The sequence below is a fragment of the Myodes glareolus genome, chromosome 9 (genome assembly GCF_982192425.1).
Source record: "Myodes glareolus chromosome 9, mMyoGla1.1, whole genome shotgun sequence".
Taxonomy (NCBI): domain Eukaryota; kingdom Metazoa; phylum Chordata; class Mammalia; order Rodentia; family Cricetidae; genus Myodes; species Myodes glareolus.
In genome coordinates this window covers 44,305,178-44,320,791 of record NC_142034.1, presented here as the reverse complement: position 1 = coordinate 44,320,791, position 15,614 = coordinate 44,305,178, and the positions used below count along the sequence as shown (strand labels likewise).

The 15,614-nt window shown below is 45.4% G+C and overlaps 2 non-coding genes across 2 annotated transcripts; both read left to right on the top strand.

The window, feature by feature from the left end:
- Positions 1 to 7,965: 7,965 nt before the first annotated feature.
- Positions 7,966 to 8,071, top strand: LOC146893159 (U6 spliceosomal RNA). Its single transcript, XR_015003943.2, has one exon. It is a non-coding gene; the product is annotated as a U6 spliceosomal RNA (small nuclear RNA).
- A 1,558-nt stretch (positions 8,072 to 9,629) lies between these two features.
- Positions 9,630 to 9,734, top strand: LOC146893160 (U6 spliceosomal RNA). Its single transcript, XR_015003932.1, has one exon. It is a non-coding gene; the product is annotated as a U6 spliceosomal RNA (small nuclear RNA).
- Positions 9,735 to 15,614: the final 5,880 nt, after the last annotated feature.

Below are 15,614 nucleotides of genomic sequence, written 5' to 3'. Positions count from 1 at the left end.
TGAGTTCAATTCCCGGCAACCACATGGTGGCTCACAACCATCTTTAATGAGGTCTGGTGCCCTCTTCTGGCCTGCAGACATACACACAGACAGAATATTGTATACATAATAAATAAATATTTTTTTAAAAAAAAGAAGGGCTGGAGAGATGGCTCAGTGGTTAAGAACCTTTCCTGCTCTTCCCAAGGTCCTGAGTTCAATTCCCAGCAACCACATGGTGGTTCACAACCATCTGTAATGAGGTCTGGTGCCCTCTTCTGGCCTGCAGGCATACACACAGACAAAATATTGTATACATAATAAATAAATAAAAGAAAAAAGTTTAAAAAAAAAAAAGGAGATGCCTCCTGAGACAGCCCCTTAGCCCTGGAGTTCAGGAGGATAGGTCTGGCTTTAGAATTTGGGTGGGTGGTCTGAATCTTGCTGGGGCCTCCAGAAAATGTTAATCCCACTGTGAGCAAGTAAGACCACTACCACAATTTTGAGCAAATTTGAAGCAAGCTTTAGTTAAATACTGGCCAGGATGATGGACTCTGTCCAGGTCCATTCTGGAGAATCCCAGAAAATGGCCACAAGCTACAACCAGGTGTTTATGAAGGCAAGGCTACAAGGTTATATACTTCCAGACTTTGGTCAAACAGAGGCAAGCATATATCCGGATATACATCCTGCCTATGTATATCCCATCTATATGGGCTCAAGCACATCCAATGCAGTTGGTGAAGGGGCCTCAGAGTTGGCCCAAAACACACCCAGACACCAAATTCTCAGCACAAAGGCGATTTTATTATTCAGAGGAACAAGGGGTGGGTCGTCTCTGGATCTCACAGAGATAGCAATGACCGACTGGCACATGGCCATTTTAAGGACTCTAGCATGGAAAAGGAGAAAAGGGGTGTCCCTTTCCTAGGGAGTGTTGGGACGGCTGTCTGGTTGGCTAGGAGGAGAACAAAGGAGGAGAGGTAGCAGGCTGTTTGTCCTGTAGCCCTGTGTCATTTTATGGCGTAGCACACCTTTGGGCACACAGCCTGGTGGGTTTGAGAGGTTGTGTCAAGGCTAACAGTTGGGTAAACAAACTTGTTTAGGGAAGTAAAAACACGTGACTTGTGTCTTCTAGGAACAACAGCCTCCAGCATCTCAGGAAGTATCCGACCTTGGGAAGGGGCTTATGGGTTAGAGGTGTACTTGTTTTGCGGCTCTCCTAGACACAGTCATTAAAACTTAAAACACAGCTTTGGCTCTCACGGATCCTGAGCTGCCATCATCCTCGGTGTCACCCTCCATCTCAGATGAGTCCCTCCAGGATCTCTTGATTCTCATCTCCATGGGGCCATTAGGGAGAAGGGTGACCATACTCCCCAGAGAGCATCCTAGGGAGGGACCAGAGGCCAGATCCCTGGCAGCCTACACACAGGGAAAGGGGCTCCGGGGAGGTTAATAGACTCAGAATGTGAGTTGCATCACCAGGACAGGACACACCTTCCCACAGTCCCACAGAAGCTCCTCGGCTAGCTTTTGGTTTGTTTGCTTTTCATTTGCAGGGATAGAGAATCACTATAGCCCAGGCGGGCCTCACACAGCAACCCTCCTGCTTCAGCCTCCCAGCTACTGCCTCTTTTAATGTTTACATTTGTGCTTTGTAATCAGAGGGCAGTGTCTCATGTGAGCTCTCATGAGCTCACATACAGAGAAATCAAAGGGCAGCAGTGTTTTGTAGGTGGGACTCGGGACACAGAGCCTGAGACACCATTACCCTCGGGTCCACCCTTCCGGCTCTGGGCAGCTGCTGAGTCAGGCTTCTCACCTAGGGCAACCGAAACTGACCAGGTGGGAAGCACACATCTGAAGGGTAGAGAAGGGACCCAGGATCCCTTTATGAGGCAGAACAGGGACAAAGGCTTGGGAGGTCCCAACCTGCCCTTGGACACGTTCCCAACTCTCCCTCCTGCAGACACAGGCCTGGGGAGCTGAGCGGTGGGAGGCGGAGAGCTGATGCTACCCAGAACTGATTCAAGGCAGCAGCGGGTTTCCAGGAACAGAGAGTGGGTGGAGGGAACAGATATGAGCAGCCCCCACCTTCTGGCTCTAATAAGCGTTAAGCAAATACACTAGTCGTGGCGAGGGAGGGGTAGTTAGCTTTATGAAGCTCCAAAGAGAGTGAGCCTACAGTTTCAATAGGGCTGTGTGGTTGGAGGGTGTGGCTAGAAATAGGCATTTTCCAGCCATTGTCCCCCTAAGGTTACACAGTTCAGATGCTTCTTAGAGAAAATGAGGGGCTGCACAGGCTGCCAGGTCGGGAAGAAGGCCAGCTCCTGAGTCTCCCAAGCCCTCGAGGGATCTAGCTGACCCCTGAGGAGTCTCGGCTTGAGGAAAGAGACAGTCCGGGAAGAAGAAGCCTATAAGTCTTACGGCTCTCCTGAGCACCTGTGCATGCCAGGAGAGGAGTGTGGCTCCCCCACCCTTAGATTAAGGGAGTCCTGCTACCCTTTGCTTCCAAAGGATATCAAAACAATTAGAGTCATTAGGGTTGATGACTGTGTAAGTTGCTATCTGGAAACCTCCCTTGCAGGAAGTGAGTTCAACTGAGCCAGGTGTGAGGAAGGCCTGTCTGTGTGTGGCTATAGCAGCTAGGTGAGAGCAGGCTAGGGAGGTCTACTCTCAGTGCCTCAGTTTCCTCACTGTAAAATGAAGCTGGTGGCAGGTCTACTTCCTAAGAGGACTTGGGGTTAATGAACTGATGGCTGTCAGGGCGCGGGCCGGCAAAATGAACCTGCTGCGGGTGCCGTCTTCCGTTTATCCTGATCTTGCCATGGTGGTAAGGTCAGGGTGGACTTCTGAGAGGGGGTGTGTCTGAGCTGAGCCATGGGCAGCACAGCAGGAGGATGAGCAGAGGGGCTCTGTCTGTTCACATGTGAATGCACATGTATGTCCCCAAGCAGCAAGGTGACTCTCGGGGACTGCATGGAGAACAAAGTGTACGACCAGGTACACTGGAGAAGATCCAGGGCCAGTCCAGCAGCCTCAGGGTCCCAACTAAGGAGCTGCAAGCAGTCACGAATAGTCAGCAAAGAAAGAAGAGGTATGTTTACTGTAGAGAGACCGAGGTGACAAAGAGGAAGGATTGAACGGGTGGGACAAACTGGAAGAGGCTGGAGAGGTGGAGATTGTGCACAGTGCTGTGTCATAAGGAGTCCTGGGCACAGAGGTGTTTCTGTGTTGGGAAAAGGTGCTGTTTACAGGTGTGTGGAGCATGGTAAGCACTGCTGCAGGGGAGAAGGTCATGGTACAATATTAATTGCATGGAGATATCACATGAGATATGAAACCGGATCCTGGCAGATATCCAGTATGCCTGGCAGCCACATGGACCCAGAGTCCTCTCTCTAAGTACATGCTATTGACTGTAACTGACCAATTCCATATGGGTGTGTGTGGCCTTGGGGTATCCAAAAGAAATGCGGGTGCATGAGAATGGGGGAACAGACGGTCTAGACAGCATCCAGATGCTACCAATATAGACCCAAGCAGGTATGTACTAGACATTCTTTGTGGACTTATTTTGTGCTGTTTTGCTTTGATTCAGGGTCTCTCACTATATAGCCACGACTAGTATGGAACTTGCAGTATATCCCAGGCTATCCTCAAACTCCCAACGATCCTCCAAACTTTATTCTAAAGTTCTAGAATTACAGGTGTGCACTACTATTCCCAGATAATAGTCTTCCTTTTAAGGAACAAGGGCAATCTGGGGAGATAGATCAAAAGGTCATCTAGTCATGAGGATCTGAGTTTGAATCCCAAGAACCCAGGTAAAGCCAGAACTGTATCATGAGCATCTGGAATCGCAACACTCCTATGGGGAGTTGCAAAGTGAAGACAGGAGAGTTCCCAGGAGTGCAGAGACCAGCTGTCCTGGTGTGTGCTGCAAAAAGCCAACAAAGAGAGCTTGTGTCAAACAAGGTAGAAGGTAAAGAATGATATCTGAGGTTATATATACACAGATACACATAAACACACACACAATACACATGCATACATATACACACAGATATATAGTCATACACACATAAATGTATACACATATACATAAATATATATATACGTATGTACATAAACATATACATATACACACTGTGAGGGCTAAAGTTATATTTTAAGTTTTAATTACTATGTATATAAGATTTATAAAACAAAAATGCCTCTAAACTGTAAGCCCCACCTGCCCAAAGACAGATAACTTCCTGGAATATTGGGGGCTATTATTCCCGTAAGATAACAAGTCTCATGTTTTTACTTTTGTTAACAAGGTTGGTTGCCCTAACTGCACAGGACATACTTGATCACATATAGGTGGGAATTATGTAGGCAGGAAGTATGTCAGGATGTATGCTTGCCCCTGATTGGATGACAGTGGGAAGGACTTAGCCCTGTAGGGTTTGCCTCTGTAAGCACCAGACTAATATAATTTGTGGCCATTCTCTGGGAATCCCAAGTATGAATACAGTGTCCATCATCCTGGCCAATATTTAATAAAGCTCCAGACTGTCCCAGAAATTGTGGTAGTGGTCTTATTCTCACCTGGTGGAATTAACATTTTCTGGAGGCCCCCAGTGCAATCAGACCACACACCCAAATCCTAAAGTTGGACCTTCACTACAGGGTTCCAAGGCTGAAGGGTTGCATCAGAACGCACGTGCCTGGAGACATTCCAAGGCTCCTAGGCATACCTTTGGTTTCATGGACTTTGAACTGCCATGCTGAGAAAAGCAGCAAGTATCTATGGAGGCCTCCCCTGGTAAATCATAGCCTGTTTCTGTCCTGTGGGATCCCAATCTGGGATGTGGATGGGTTTGAGGGAACCCAAATCCTCCCCCTTCCAAGACAAGAAGCGGGATGTTGCCCACCCACCTGGTTAGGTCTGCCATCTGATTTTCCTTAGCCACAGCATCTTGAGCTTTTTGGTGTCCTGGACAATGTATGTTGGCTACCTTCTTTGGCAAATGTATGGCCTTGAGGAGGCTCTATTTTTTATGTCTTTTCCTGCAGATGTCAACAGTCCTCTTTGTCTGTATATTGTTCCGTGTATATGGGCAGTGGCAAAAGCATACCTGCTGTCAGTGTAGATGTTGATAGACTTCCCCTCTGCCATCTGTAGAGCTTGTATCAAAGCCACAAGTTTGACTTTCTAGGCTGACGTCCCTTCAGGGAGGCTGCTGGCCCAGATAACTTGCTTCCCGTCCACCACTGCTGCCCCTGTCTTCTGCTTATCTTCAACCACGAACCCGCTGCCATCCGTCCGTATACCAGCTCAGACTCCCAGGCCAAGGCTGATCCCTCAGATCATTTCGGGTACCAGCTTCTTTTGCCAAGATGTCAGTGCAGTGATGGGTAGGTGAGGAGTCACCAGTCTCAGGCAGTAGGGTAGCAGGATTGAGGACAGCAGGGGGAGTGAAGGTCAACAAAAGGCTTTGATCACCTCTGGCCCTGTTCAAATAAACCTGATCTGTGCCTTCAATTTTGTTAACAAGTCTCTTTCTAATAAAGGCGTGGGACACTCAAGAGATAACCAGGAAGGAACGAGTCACTTGTCCTCTCCCCAAATCTACTGTCCATAAGGTGGTCCATGGATATTGTTTCTGTCCAGTTGCTCCAATTACTATAGTCTTTTTATTCTTTAGCTTCCCCAATGGTTGTTTCAGCACAGAGTGCTCAGCCTGTGTCCACTAGAAAATTCATAGGGGTCTCCTCCACAGTCAGGGTTACCCTAGGCTCGGGGAGGGGGTCCGAACCCCATCCCCTCTAATCATCTTCTAGGGCCAGTACCTTAGAGGCCCTTCCTTTCTTCTTTGGGCATTCTCTTGCTCAATGTCCTTTTTCTTTGCAATAAGCACATTGGTCTTTGTCCAAGGGGTACCTCTGTCCATCTTCACTCATCTTTGGTCTTCTGTTGCCCAGGTTCCCTATCTGTCTAGGTCCTGTCTTTCCTTTCTCTCCTACCACTGTGGCTAAAATTCTAGTCAAATTTCTCTCTTGTCTATGATCCCTCCAGTCCTCTCTTTCCCCTGTCCCCTTCTCTCTCTCTCTCTCTCTCTCTCTCTCTCTCTCTCTCTCTCTTCTCTTCCTCCATCTCTCGCTTATGAAACACTTTCTCTGCTTCCTTGACCAAATTCTGCAAGGTATGAACCTGCAACCCTTCTAATCGTTGTAACTTTTTCTTAATATCTGATGCTTTTTGGAGTGACTACTCTACCAAGCCCGTTCAATGTAAGGTCAGTCCCCCAAGTTCCTCCTCTACAGGGAAATTTCCCAGACCTAAGTCTGGTAGCAGAAGGCTGCGTTACTGTGTGTGGCAGCTGAAGATTCAATGCTGCCCTATATGACAGCCAGAGACTGACCACTGCCCCCAACGAAGCCATCAAGACCACCAGAGCCTAGAGAAACCATTTAGACGTGGGTAAGTCTCTGTCATTTAATTAATATACAGACTATTTGGATTATACTTCCTGGTAAAATTTATCCTCAGATCTCTGAGGGCATTGATGGCTAGGCTAACTGTAGATTCATCATTTAACAGCTCCCCAAGGCTGCAGGCACCTTGTTAGTTCATTTCATATGCAAAAATCAGAACTTGCTTTTTCTAGAGCTACTAGGTCTCCTGTTGAGAAAGGAAGACAGGTTTGCCTTGCTAAAAGGCTTCATATTAAAGAATAAACTTTTTATTAATGATTTAAAAGGATAAACAGATGCAACTTTTTACTGTTCCTTTCTTTAGAAGAACTTGCTTTGCAATCACTGCTCTCAGTAATAACCACTTGTGTCTTAGGTAAATGATCAGATGGAAAGAAAAAGGTTTTAAGTTTATGTACATTCTAGGGGTCTAAGAAAGTATTTAAAGGCATATAAATGTAAATTGTAAAGGCATAGGAAAATGAATTAGGGTAATAAAATGTTGCAATTTCCTTCCTCCTCTATGCTATCTTCATATTAAGATTTCAAGTTCAGAGTTTTAACACTCATCAACGGAGTTTCGATCAACTTGTAAAGCACTGACTACTATTATCAGCCACAAGCTCAAGATTCTAAATTTCCTTTTGTTATTGTCTAAATATAGACTTAACAGTGCTTCTCATTGGGCTGAAAACATCTCTGGACAATGAAAAGAATGTTTGTTTTTAAACACAAAAATCACAGCTTTTGCTATGACTTGAAAGCATGAGTCTATTCCCAGCTGTGCTACAGACACCTGTTAGCTGCTTTTTCTACAATGTGGATTTCAGTACAGATTAGAAAGAGTGGTAATGCTAATATACCTAAAACTTTTATCTCTTTTTGTAAACTAAAAAAAATTTATGTAAGCTTCAGGGAATTGAGGGAGTCATAAGACTTGGATCTACCTCTCACAGGTCAAATGGATTCCATGTAAGTATAGACTAAGTTTCCCCACCTGCCCATTCTCTCTCTCTCTCTTTCTCTCTCTCTCTCTCTGCCCTAGTATTGGGACTCCTCCTTTCCTCCAACTACCATGATAATAGACCTGAAAGTTCCAAATGTAAGAATGTTCTTTTTTTCTTTATTTTTTTCTTTTTTGAGACAGGTTCCAGGTGCCTGTCCTGGAACTAGCTTTTGTAGACCAGGCTGGCCTTGAACTCACAGAGATCCGCCTGCCTCTGCCTCCCAAGTGTTGGGATTAAAGGTGAGCGCCACCACTGCCTGGCAAGAATTTTCTTAACATTCCTAAACTTTAACTTCTGTCCGCATTCTATATCGGTCTCAGCAGATTTCTATTTGGCTGACAGACACTATCCAAGGATCAGTTGCTGACTACAAACTGTTCCAAATGGCTGAGAGCCCTGAACTTGCTGAAAACTGATGTGAACCAGTCCACACATAGCATATATGCATGCACACATACATGTACGAACGCATTCATGCACACATACACAAGTGTGCAAGATTTTAATTAAGGTGTTCGCTTTGGCAGCACAAATGCTAAAATTAGAACAATACAGAAAGACTAGCATGGCCCTTGTGCAAGGATGGCATGCAAATTCATGAAAAAAAGGTGATGTAATTGCTCCCCATCTCTTCAGCCGGGTCAGAACCAGATGCTTCTGATGAGTGCTGCTTTGCTTCCGTCCCCTACTGGCTTTCCTGGGCCCTGACAATAATGTCCTAATTTCAGCAGGAAGTCATTACTGAAGAGAGTATGTCACCCCTTATCTTCAACAGGCTGGAATGGAAACTCCCTGGCATGGGGGACATGGGTTAATGCCTTAACTAGACACATAAGTTCTTATCCTAGGTGCCATCATGGGGATAGTTATTAGATCCTAACATAAACAGGTACTCACCACAGAGTCAAAGATTTGACTCAGGATACAACTCAAGGAAGGAATGTGAGGAGGGCTAAAGTTATGTTTTAAATTTTAATTACTGCACATAAGAGGTAAAAATATAAAGCAAAATGCTCTGGGAATCGCAAAGTTAAAAAGTTGGAATTTCCCAGGGTCATAAAGCAGATAAGAGTTATCCTGAGTGGCACTGTCAGCTTTTTTGTGGCCCCAGAGAGGCATGGCTAAAAAGACATCCGGGCAGCACTAAGTGGCAACAGAAGCTGATTTAGGAGGCTTAAAATTCTAAGAGAGAGAAGGGGAGTTCGTGCATTATACTCCATTCCTAGGTTAAAATCCTGTATCGATAAATCGAGGTAAGAGTAGATGTAGGGGGGTTAATAGCCCTTTTAGGGTTAGAGCTGGGGGTCAACCGAGGTTAGCATTTTCTCAAGTCAGCTGCAGGAGAATTTGGGACATCCAGTCTCCTTATCAGGGAGGACTATGAGTCAAACAAGCTGGACATGCCATACCCCTTTATCTCTGAAGGCCCCAAATGTGACCTATATGAAAGACTCCTTTCCTAACCATATGTCCCACCCCATGGGAGATGATTGCAGGGAGCTGGCTCCTAATGTTTATCTCGGAATGGAGCAAAGATTAGACCATGGGAACCCAGATTTTTGACTAGTGACTAAGTTCTCTCACTGGAGGTCCCACAGTCCCCACAGGGCCCGAATGGAAGCTGCCCAAAGAGCAAAAGATCAAGGCAGCCTTTTATGTGTCCACAGACCTTGAGGAGCAAATAGACCCAGTTAGGAAACATGTTCCACTATATATTTTATATATCAAAACCATATAGCTATAGAAATGGTCATCTTCCTGATCACCCATACATGTATGTCCCCATAAGATCGAGATGCAATCATGAGATTACATACATACATCACATGAGATCACACACTACAATGGAGATAAAAGTGAGCAGAAGTTTCCAGAGCCGATGGCCCTGCAGACCTTGTCTGAACAGGATTAACCTCCAGCAGAGGACCATTCCTCTGGTGGACTGACATCCGAACACTAGTTGTCACCTGCCTTAACCCTCATGCCCCCAACACATACACATACATATATGCATGTACAATATCCATACACATAAACAAACACATATGCATTCATACACATATATATAAACACATAACATGCATACATAGACACATATACATATATGCAAGCACACATACATGTACAAGTACATTCATGCACACATACACAAATATGCAAGATTTTAATTAAAGCGTTCACTTCGGCAGTACATATACTAAAATTGAAATGACACAGAGAAGATTAGCATGGCCCCTGCAAAAGGATGACACACGAGTTCATGAAGGGTTCCATATTTTTATTTTGCTTGCTTTTGTTAATATTTAAAACATTTGTGTGGCAGGAAAACTAAGGGGAAGATAAAATTTCTTTTTCCTTGTGATATTGTGATATGCAGGTTTGATTCAACAGGTTGATAGAATGTTTGTTGTTAGACATAAAAGTAGCTACTAACTTGGTGGTCTCAAGTGTTTAGCTGTTGAGCTGGATTCCTTAGTAGACCAAATAATTTGACACTTGGAAATGTTCTGAACTATAGCTTCATTTTTAAAAGGAAAAAAAATAAGATGGCTCAAGTTTCATCCGAAAATTTTTCATCCCCTGTAGTTAATTCTGCATGTATTAGTCTTAGAAGTAACTACACAGGTTAAAACAACGGAAGGATTCCCCAGGTGGCTTATTTTCCAAAGTACCGAGAACAAAAAACAAAACCCCAAGTTTCCCTAGGTCTTGTCTTGTCACTTAGCAAGGCTTGGGAATGGACATACAATGTCCAGTCCCATTCTGTTTAAAAGGTAAATACAGAAGAGATAAAAAGAAAACAAAAGATTTTTAAATAAGAAAAACGGAGCAAACCTAAATTCCAGAAAGACATCTTAAACCTGATGCCCTTGGCGTTGGGCAGGAGTGAGCCTGGACTGTGAGGTGCAGTTGCTGTGAAGCACACTCCGTCTACAGGAAGGCCCACGTCACACATGTGTATGTGCTTTGCAGAGGAACTTGGTGAGATAAACTTTGTATGTGTGTGGGGTAAGGCTCAGATCTGCCAGGACTCTTCTAAGACGCCCCCTTGCCACGCCAGTCCCCCTGGCCTGGCACTTGAAAAGTGTTTGCAAGCCAAGAGTCCGGAACTGGTATTTGTGAATGTGGTGATAGATACTTACACTATGGGCACTTGGGAGGTGTAGGCAGGAAAATCAGGAATTCAAAGAGTTCAAGACCAGCCTTGAATACATGGGGAGTGTAGCTACCCTGGGCTACTATGGAACCCTGTCTCAAAAATAAGTAAGTAAACAAACACATAAGCTAAGAGGGGGAGGTGGCTCAGATCTTTAAGCCCAGCACTGAGCGAGCAGAAGTAGGTGGAGCTCTGTGAGTTCAGGGCCAGCCAGGGTTACACTGTGAGATCTTGTCTCAAGAAAAAAAAAAAAGTGAGTAGGAAGGAAGTTGGGGAGGAACTTGCAGAGTTACTAGAACAGGGTTCTGAGGTTAGTCAAGGCATATCATAAAGAGTGAGTTCAGGATTGTCTGTTATTTTGAGACAAGGTCTCGTACTAGCTTCAAACTCTCAATCCTCCTGCCTCAGCCTTCCAGGTGCTGGGATGATAGTTGTGCGCCACCAAACCTGGCTGCAACAAGGTTTTAAGCAAAAATCAATTTAAGAAAAAATAATGTTATTCTTTTTGTTGTTGTTGCTGTTTGTTTTGCTTTTTTTCGAGACAAGGTTTCTCTGTAGCTTTGGAGCCTGTCCTGGAACTAGCTCTTGAGCCCAGGTTGGCCTCGAACTCACAGCCACCACTGCCTGACCGAATAATGTTATTCTTATTGTGGTGGTGCACGGGGAGGGAGGAACGGAGGAACGTGACACATGATGGACAGACTCACGAGAGCCACTACTAGGGTTCAGAGCACAAGTCAGTGGTGGAGCAACTGACTTGCACACGAGGTCAAGGTCAGTCTCCAGTACCACACACGCCCATGCACGTACCTATACAGCCTGGTGTGAAGATGGATTCCTATTATCCCAGCACTTGGGAAATGGAGGCAGGAGGATCAGAAGTTCAAGGCTAGCCTTGTCTACATGAGACCCTGTCTCAAAAGCCAAAATGAGGGCTGGAGAGATGGTTCAGTTGTTAAGAAGAGCACTGACTGTTCTTATAGATGGTCTGGGTTCGGTTCCTCGATGCACATAGTGGTTCATAACTCCAGTTCCAGGGCATCTATTGTCTTCCTCTGGCACTTCCATGGGCACTGGGCACACATGTGGGGTGCACATGTACACATGAAAGCAGACACTCATACACATACAATCATTCTTTTAATCTTAAAAAAACAAAAACAAAAAACAAAACCAGACAAGCAAAAACCAATCTTCTTCAAGTCTTCCTGTTCTCTTTGTGCCTTCTTGGGGATGGAATCCAGGGCTCTGAAACATGAGGCAAGCAGGCATTCTACCACTGAGGCAAACTCCACCTTACTCCGGTTCGATGGGGATACTGAGGTACTGAGATGGCAGGGGACTCTCTCCAGGTCCCTTGTACGGTTTGGAATGAGTTCTGGTAGCCTTTCACAGAAAGTGCCCAGCTAGAGAGACTTGAAAACCACATGAGTTTGTTCTTTCATCTGAAAGAGGTTGGATGTTGGTGAGTCAGGGCCAGGGAGGCAGCTCCACCATCATGGGGGTTTCAGTTCCTTTTCTTGTATCTTATACTATTTTGAGTTTGTTACTTCATGAGCTAAAGTAGCTGCTGGAGCCTGCGCCATCACACCCATATTCACTATAACTACTATGTTTGCTCCTTTGAACTCTCTATTAGCCACACCCCCAACACCCACCCGCATCCTGCATGATGTCAACACCATCAGGAGAACACAGGGTGCCAGGAATCTAGCTCTCTCTTTCTCTCTCTCTCTCTCTCTCTCTCTCTCTCTCACAAACACACACACACACACACACACACACACACACACACACACACACACACAGAGCCTCGTGTAGCCCAGGCTGATCTCAAACTCGGTGAGTTTCTGATCCTTCTGTCTCCCCTTCCTGAGGGCTAAGATTACAGGGGTGGGTGCACCACCACCTGCACCTGTGTATTTAGTTCTAGGGATGAAACCCAGGGCTTCATGCATGACAGAAAAGCACGCTACCAAATAATCCCCAGTCCCAGCTGTAAAACAAACTGTAAATCCAGTGAATAGGGCCTGGCCACTGGGGTGGGGCTTACTGAGCCTTCTCCCCGGTGGAGCTCTTATCTCTGCTGGGAGGCACAGTGACGGCAGACTGGTGTTTACACAGAGCCCTTGCCTGCCACCTGCCGGAACTGTTCCCTCCACGTCACTGGCCTATAGTCCCCCTGCGTGTCCTGTAGCTGTCCCCAGGAAAGCAGCCAGTGTTGTTCTGATACCAGGTTGCATTCTGAGCAGCACTGGGCACAGATTTTTCCACTTGAGATTTTTCACATTTCAAGTGAAGCCCCCAGCAGCCCTGTAGAATCCAATAATTGACAAGTCCAAGAATCAGAGAACCCCTGGGCAGGTGGTGAGCAGCAGAATCAGGAGGCAAACGGGGCAGCCTGATGCCTAAGTCTGTGAGTGCCCTGGCCACCATCAACTATTACCTACCAGGGATGGCTTATAGGAGGTTCTCTGAGCAATCAGTCACTTGGCTGCCCAGCTGCTCCTCTAGAGTTCATGCATTTGCAGCTGGCTGCATTATTATGACAGCAGGGGTCTGGCTTGCACCTTTACAACCTGGGCAGGCATTGGGTCCCTGCTCTACTGGGCACCAGAGTGAAAGTACCAGTTCAGAGCAGGGTGGATCAGAACTCAGTTTCTGCAGTTGGCAAGATCCATGTCCCAATAAGAGATCATGCCTCACAAAACAAAATAAATGTCTTATAAGGAAGGATACCTGAGGCTGACTTCTGTGTATTCACATGTGTACCTATAAACACATGGAAATACACATATACTTACAGAGAGAAAAAAATTCAGGGGACATAGCCAGACATGGTGGCACAGATCTATAATCTCAGGATCAGGTTCCGACATTGAACCATCCTTGCATTTCAGGAACAAATTCCACTTAGGATTAGCAAAGAATCTTTCAATATTGTAAATTTAGTTGGCATCTCACCTGGCAGTGGTGGTGCACACCTTTAATCCCAGCACTCGGAAGGCAGAGGCAGGTGGATCTCTGTGAGTTTGAGGCTAGCCTGGGCTAAAGATCCAGTTCCAAGGCAACCAGGACTACACAGAGTAGTCCTGTGTACAGAGAAATCCTGTCTCAAAAAAAATTAGTTGGCATCTAATTACAAATTTAGGATTTGTCATCGTTGGCAACATCATCACCATCATCTTCATCATCACCACCATCATCACTGCATGGATGTGTATGTGGAAGCCAGAGGAAAATTCTGTGGAGTCGCTTCTTTGTCTCTACTTTTACATACAAGAGTTCTGACAATCAAATTCAGGTTACCAGGGTTGCAGAGCAAACACCTTTACCTGCTAAGCCACATGATTTTGAAGATTTTCACATCAATGTTTATCATGGGGCATTTTCTTTTTCTTTAAATATTTATTTACTTTGTATACAATATTCTGTCTGCGTGTGCTACATTCCACGGCTGTCACGCCAGTGTAGCAGAAATGCTGACTGGACGGACTGTTGCCATAGGATTGGGGTTCGTGCTCCGCGGAGTTATTGCCCCAGGCTGTCCCTTGGCAATCAGCTATGGTCATGATGCCACCTGAAATTGCTACCTGCACTGACTCGACCTCGCTGTCCTTGGCGCCATATGTCTGTCTTTTCCCTTGTCTTTGTGTGCTTTGTGATCCTTGCATATTGCTAACAGATCAGACTATTCCAGGCAGCTGCGGATACAAACAAGAATGCTGAGGACATTTTTGAGCTCTGCCCCACTATTCATTAAAGCCTTTAAGGAAATAGCCAGTTCTGGAAATTGGGAGGTCATCGTTAAAATAATTCCTTAATGATGTGGATCAAAAGGAGTTGCTCTTATCAGGAGAAACCTTAGAAGCCTTCTGTAGGAAAACAGCTGCAGCAACACTAGACATTTGCCTGAGAATTACGTGCAGGAGGCCTATGCAGCCTTCCTTATGGCCAGAATAAACCTAGGCTGATTACAACATCTGACCCTGAGAGTCGGGGAGAGAAGAGAGTTGACATTAATGGTATGAGACCAGTTTCAGACAAGTTTGAGATCTTGTCTTTAAAATTTCCTAGCAGAAAGTTTTTCCAGGAAGATAGTGGCCTTCTCCTCTCACAACCCAAGATATTCTGAGCACAAGGTCACTTAGCCCAGCCAGCCACCTGGTACAGACTGGGCGAAAAGTCCTTGTACCCAAGTCAAAGCATTTTCAAAGATTCTTTTTGTAAACTGTTTTATGCTGTTCTTTTTTTTTAATGATCTGATGATGTATGCCTTTGCCAAGTTCTTTGTAAAAATATAAAAGCCTTACACTATTTGAAGTAAAGTTACAGCAGCATATTCAATCACATTGAGTTTGTCTGTCTGTCATTTGTTCCACGCTGATTCCTGGATTCTCCTGAGCCTTCGCCCTGATTTTCCCACGGTCTGAGTGGCTCTCCTGAGCTGGTCTGTGGCATGCGTGTATGCCCGAATGCCAGAAGACAGCCCCAGACCTCATTACAGATGGCTGTGAGCCATCATGTGGTTGCTGGGAATTGAACTCAGGACCTTCGGAAGAGCAGCCAGTGCTCTTAACCTCTGAGCCATCTCTCCAGCCTCTCATGGGACATTTTCTAGTTTTTTTTTCTGGGGGAGGATTTTATTTTTTTCCATGGTATTTACTGAGCTCTACATTTTTCTCTGCTTCCCTCCCTGCCTCTCCCCTCCCACCTTCAATCCTCCCCGAAGGTCCCCATGCTCCCAATTTACTCAGGAGATCTTGTCTTTTTCTACTTTCTACTTCCCATGTAGCTTAGATCTTTGTAAGTCTCTCTTAGTGTCCGTATTGTCTAAGTTCTCTGGGATTTTGGTTGTAGGCTGGCTTTCTTTGCTTTATGTTTAAAAACCACCTATGAGTGAGTACATGTGATAACTGTCTTTCTGTATCTGGGTTACCTCACTCAAAATAATGTTTTCTAGATCCATCCATTTTCCTGCAAAATTCAAGCTGTCGTTATTT